Source organism: Sturnira hondurensis, unplaced genomic scaffold, assembly GCF_014824575.4.
Source record: "Sturnira hondurensis isolate 20B ecotype Veracruz unplaced genomic scaffold, ASM1482457v3 Scaffold0022319, whole genome shotgun sequence".
NCBI classification, from domain to species: Eukaryota; Metazoa; Chordata; class Mammalia; order Chiroptera; family Phyllostomidae; genus Sturnira; species Sturnira hondurensis.
Window position 1 is genome coordinate 3832106 of NW_028094950.1, and position 6616 is coordinate 3838721.

Sequence of the window (6616 nt, forward strand, 5' to 3'; positions counted from 1 at the left end):
TAAGAGACAGCGTTTGAATGCCTGCTTCATGCCAGGCACCGTTTTTGGGACTTGACCTTCCCAACCTTTAGTTTTCACATCTGCCTGTACCAGTCAAGTATAAAACTTTCTCCCAGCTGCACTGGACAGACTTCCAGGTGCCTCACTCCAAACGATTAGCTTTACTCCGTGTAACAGGGAGGCAGAGTTGAGCAAGAGAGGGCCTTTACTGAGCCTATACATCCTTGGTTATGAGGATGGATTGTACCTAAAGGCCACTAACCTCAGAAGTGGCACTTAGTCCCAGAGGACAGGCAGGGGAAAAACAAAGCAAAAGAAGACTTGCAGTTTTTCGTTTAGGAGGCCAGTGGGAATACAGATCAAGGTTAACTAGAGTGGACAGGTAAGGCATTGTTCTCAGAAAGAATAAGCAAAGAGGGGGCAATAGGAATATGCCAGGCTCATGCCAGCATAAAAAGACCTGTCTTATCTACTTGTGGAGTTCTGGTGGGGAAGACAAAAACAAAAATAAACCTGCGAGATACTGTTTAGGGCATAGACTAAAGCAATTATGAAAGGTGGGTCTTTTGAATCATTTTTTGGTTTGGTTATGCAGGGTCAAAGTCCTGAACTTCGGAGCTGAAATTCAATCATTTTATCCCCTTAAGGAGAACTCATTGGTTCTTAGTGGGAACACAGGTGATTTATCTATACATAATTTTTCCCTGTGTTTAAAAGGCCTCCGTGTTCCATTTGACATCTTAAATTTTCAAAGGGAGGGGGGAAAGGCATGTTTAGTTGCTTAATATTTCTGTATGTCTTAAAGGATCTTTCGTATTTATCATCAGAGACACACCAAAGCACATTATAAGTAATGTAAGCCAGCTGGTGTTTTGCAGGCCAAAGTCAGTTGAAGGTTTAATAGTAAAAACCATCTTTTGTTAACATTTTTCTGGAGCACATCACCAAAGAATGCATGGCCTCTTTCTACATTTTTTCAGAAAAGAAGTGTCTTACTCGCTTTTTTTCTTAGGTTTCCGAATGCATCTAGGATACAGAGGATTGGTCTGGATTCTTTAGAGATCTCTTTCAGAGTTGTCTGAACCATGTTCTGAAATCAGTCACATTCTTTTTAATGTGGATTTGTTAATTCTCCAAATTTACCCACTTAGATGACATCTAATACCCCTGCACAAGATTAACAAAACCTCCTTATCTGGGACATTAGCTAATCCATGACCTCTGTGCTGGTCCAAGCTCTGGGACTTGGAAAAGCAACTCAGGACAGCTATGGATGGAGATCTCACACTTCCACGGTTCCCTTCCATCTCATTGGGACCAAGTCACAGTTCACGGTTCATGGTTCCCAGCATGGCTCTAGAATGGCCACTGAAATTCAAAGGAGAGACCAACATGATAAACAGTCTGTCCGTCCAGCCAATTACGTTTCCTGAATATGCCACTCTCCTTGCCGCTCCATGTCTTTACAGGTATTGTCCCAAACATAATTCAAGGCCTGCTTTACCCTGCTTCACCTCTTTCCTCCACCCTACTCCAGGCTAGTTTATAAGCAACTGCTCATGGTTTTACTATATCGTATTATCAGACTTGAGCTGCTTAAAGGTAAGGACTTTGCCTGATTAATTGCTCCACAATCCAGCCTTCTAGGCATCATGGTGCCTCAAACGTCATAACCTCTGTGCCAGCTACCTTATAGGAAGTTATCATCACGTGATTGCATAAGGAAAGATGAGTAAAGAAATGGCTCTAGGTCGAGTTTTCATTACACAGACAGATCTATCTTTGCAGCAAGATATTATATTGGAGAAAAACTATCATTCTCATGTATACAGCAGTAGAGTTTGGTACATCTAAAATTTTCCCAGCAAAGTTCTCCTGCAAGAAACCCTCAGATTGAAAACTAACATCTAAGGCTTACCTCCAGGAGAACTTTGGTGGGAAAATTTCACATGCACTAAACTCAATTATCTAATTTCATCTTCTCAACAACCCCGAGGAAGTGGTTACTATTCACATGTTACAGATCTGTAAACTGAAACTCCAAGTAGTTAAATGCTGACTTGGGACTCTATCAGAACTCATAAATTTAAATGCTAGGCTTTTCTTTCTGTTACAAGAAGTAAGCTGAAGAGGAAGAGGGAAAATTATATCATTGAAGGTGCCAGAAACAAAACTCCAAACCATTACCTAGCCCACTGCCTTGTACTCTTGAAAGGGAAACGCTTTGATCAGAGAGGGGTGTAGTATGGTCCCCTTTTAACCTCTAAAAATTTAGCTCCTACAGCGGTTCCTTCAAGTTTGGGCTCCTCAAACTCAAAGTCACAAACTCTTCAGAGTCCCAAGATTCCTCTTGCTCCTGGTCATTATGCATGGCTTTGACCAGAAAAGATGGTGGACAAAACCCCGCTGGCAAAAGAAAAAGATGAGTCATAGTAATGTGATGGTGTCCATGGTGCAGCTGCGGAGAGACAAGGGTTCTGCCAACATCCGCTGACGTCTCTCTGTGCCAACGACCCAAAATAGAAACCCCTGAGAAAGACCAGGAGCATCCCTCAGAAACACAAGAAGTCTGTCTGGGGTTTTAGTTACATGTAAAGATTATACACTGAGCATTTGGGCTTCTGCTGGGTTTGCCCCTGTGACGAATTCTCACCAGGCCTCCCCTGCTTTGGCCTCCCGAGCCATGCTCAGTGGTCAGGAACGCTCTTTATGAGCAACCTCTTCAGAAGCTCTGTCCATTCTAGAGAAATAAAGGACCATAAACACAAAATTCCTCTTTTGGCAAGTAGTGCCGTTTGCCATCTTTTACCTTCCCACCGATTTCATTTCTCTTAAATAAAACCCTCCTGATGAATTGGGACCCTGTAGGCCCACCAAAGGCAAAACCCCAGGCAGAAAGGGTAGCTTGTTTGCTATTCCAAGTGATATTTCCTCAGATGTTTGCTGTCCTGCTGTGCAAACATAGTTACCCATGAAATAAAGTAAAAACAAAAAAAATTAAACAGCAGTTAGTGGTTGGATGTTATTTCCAGTTTGGAACCACTGACGAGGCTGCTATAGAAAACTCTTCCCTCTGTTATTACAAAATAACAGTTTGTGGATGGTGAAAAGAAAACACAACTGAATTTTCTTTTAACTTCAAATACAGAAGCCAGTGCATCTATCATTACCACCACATTACAATACATTATGGGAGAAGGTCATCGTAACTTTAGATGGGTTATTTCAATCCACGTCTCTCATCCTCTCAAAATTGTTATACAGGAACCAGGCTGATGCCAAATGCTCTGCTAAAGAAAACAGGCCAAGTGGAAGTGAGAGAATTAGAGAGGATGAAACAGAACCAAAAGGTCAATGCACGGGACCCAGGACCGAAGCAGTGTTGGCCACAGTGCACCCTGGGGCAGCAGCGCCACCACAGCCCCTGTCCGCTGTCACTCCAGTCCCCCTGTCCACTTCTGCTTCTCCACACAGACCATCCTTTATCCAAAGACCACAGTGTGGTCCCTGTCAATATTCATGGGGCCAATCTAGGCACAAAAATGTTCTTCCAACTCTTTCCTTCAGAGTTTTGTCATTACCTCGTTGTACTGATAATGATGATGATAACAACAATAGCAATAATGGAGCTAATAGTTATTGAAAGTTTACTGAATGCCATTTCATATTCTTATTTCAATAGTAATCCTATGAGGCGGTAATTAGAAACTAGCTTTGTATTTTAATTATGTGTCTAATTGAACTGTCTTCATGTGAGAATCTCCTCGACTGAGGGTCTGAGTTTATTCACTCACTTTACTCCTTAACCCCAGTCCCTAGTTAGTCCTTAGTCAATGCATGTGGAACAGCTGTCCACAGGAGAGCCACGTGTTCCAGAATATTTGGAGGTATGGTGATCATATCGACTCTAAATGACTGTACAGATCATACCAAAACAGTGGGTATGCCTACGCAAAAGTGAAGGCTAGTACATGAAACTACTGTTCAAGTTCCCCTTCTGACTTGGCTTATCATCTTCAGAGAAAACGCAGGTAAAGTAACATTTTCAAATGAACAAACCTTCATAATTTGTAGTCAATTTATAAGTGTGGTTCCTGGATACAAAGTACATGAATAACAACGTGCTAAATGGGGAGCACAGTTCAAAGAGCTCTATGCTGTAAAATGCATCTCCATGTCACATGCCTTAGCACTTGGAAGACAGGACCTTGAGTCAGGGTCCTGAGGTTGGCGCTGCTCTTAAATGAGCTGGTTCAGCCATAGGCCTTGGCATTATCATTTAAAAGACTTCTTAGATCACTTAATTTTTTTAGGTAAAAAGTAAAATTAACTTTCTTTCTTTCTCTTTAAAATGAACTAAAGTCAACAAGTAGAACGTGAAACGGAAAGAGCCATGCCATCTTTGACCAGTCTCTGGAACACTTCTGATTTTGAACCACGATGAATCAATAAGGACTGTTGAGAGAGATAAAACAGGAATGGTGGTAAGAGAGGAAACCAAGACAAGGCATCTGTCCTTAAGGGTCTTGAGCCAGAGCCAGATGGTGAGTACAGAGACTCCTTGTTTGAGATGAAGCAAGCAAGAACGGTGTGTAGACTCACCGTAAGCACTTTTCTATTCCACTTTGACACTAAGGAATGGCAGGCAAGCAGGGGTTGGCTGTAGCAAAGAAGCACCATTTTTGAATAAGCAGATGGTGCTAAAGAAAGAATGGGAATCAAATCTCTGAAACGTAAAGTAAGATCATATGACCCCCTCCCCCAGCTGACACACAATATAGACACGCTGATGCCCTGGCCTCACACGGCATCATTTAGTTTTACAATGAGCAGAAGAGCTTTTCTCTTCTCCCGGATCTTATTTTTGCCCGCAGGGCAAAGCGTAGAGGAGCAAAGTTCTGTAGACAGACAACCCCTCTGCTTGCCTGCAACTTGAATTGCTTCCAGTCACAGTTTCCTCTCTCCACCGCTCCCTTGTCCACAAAATCTGTTCATAAACGTCCCTTACAAGAATTCCCTCCATTCAAAGATAACTGCAGAGTAAGAACATTACTACTACTATCCATGGTGATAAAATAATATCAAACCTATGGAACATGTTTTTCCATTCCATAGAAACAGAAGGCAGATGACAACACTAGTTTTGTGAGAAATAAGTTGTTCGTACATGTGTGACTTTATTTCTGGAGTCTGTTCTGCACAGTTGGCCTATTTAACAGCACTGCACCTCGATGAACAAAATAGTAGTATGTCTTGAAATCAGGTATTATGCTTCCCACTTAGGCTCTTTTTCAAAGATTTTCACTACTGTAGGGCAGTGAAAATCCTCTTTTAAATGATAATGCCAAGTTCTATGGCTGAACTAGCTCATTTAAGAGCAGTGCCAACCTCAGGACCCTGACTCAAGGTCCTGTCTTCCAAGTGCTAAGGCATGTGACATGGAGATACATTTTGCAGTGTAGAGCTCTTTGAACTGTGCTCTCCATTTAGCACGTTGTTATTCATGTACTTTGTATCCAGGAGCCACATTCGTAAGTTGACTACATATTATGAAGGTATGTTCATTTGAAAACCTTTGAATTTACATGAATATCAGAATCATCTTGTCAATTCTACAAAAACTTTCACTGAGATTTTAATGAGTTTGTCTTGAAATTTTTGAGAAATTTGGGGAAGGCTAAGGTCTTTACAAATCTGTGTCTTCTGATCCATCTATTGATACCACACCATTTATTTAGGCCTTAATTTCAATTAGCAGTGTTCATGGTTTTTAGTGTATATGACTTGTATATCTTTTGTAAGATTCATCTCAGCATTTTCTACTTCTGATACTTTTGTAAAGGCATTATTTTTTATTTCAATTTTTATGGTCAATTACTAGTATGTAGAGATACATTAACATTAGCATGTTATTTTGTGGCTTTCAACTTTATTGAACTCAGGTTTTAGTTCTATAATTGTTTTGTAGATCCTATAGGACTTTCTACAAAAATAGTCATTTGTCTATGAATAAAAATGATTTCACTTCTTCCTTCCTTGTCTGTATGCCTTCTTTTTTCTTATTATATTATAACGGCTAGAACCTCCAGTAAAACAGCAAGACTGAGACTATGGATGGATGTTGAGAGTAACATACTAAGCTAAATAAGTCAGATGTCAAAGGGGTAGAATCATGGGATTTCATACATATCTGAGATATAAAACAGAATGCATCAAACCAACAAAGGAAACAAATAAACTCATAGACACAGACGACAGTATGGTAGTTACCAGAGGGGAAGGGAATGGGAGGAGGAGGAAGAGAGAAAAGGGGGCCAAATACACGGTGATGGAAGAAGACTAGACTTTGGGCGGTGAGCACACAATCCAATATACAGATCATGAAATTGTATCATGAAATTGTACACTTGAAACCTACATAATGTTATTAAGCAATGTTACCCAATAAATATAATTTTTAAAAAAGAATGAGAACATTCTTATTTTGTTCTTCATATTAGTAGAAGACTGTTGGTTGAGACAATCATCATTAAGAATAAAGGTAGGTGTATGTTTTTCTCAGAGGTTTTTATCAGGGTGAAGAAGTTCCCTTTTACCACTGTTTGCTAAGAGTTGT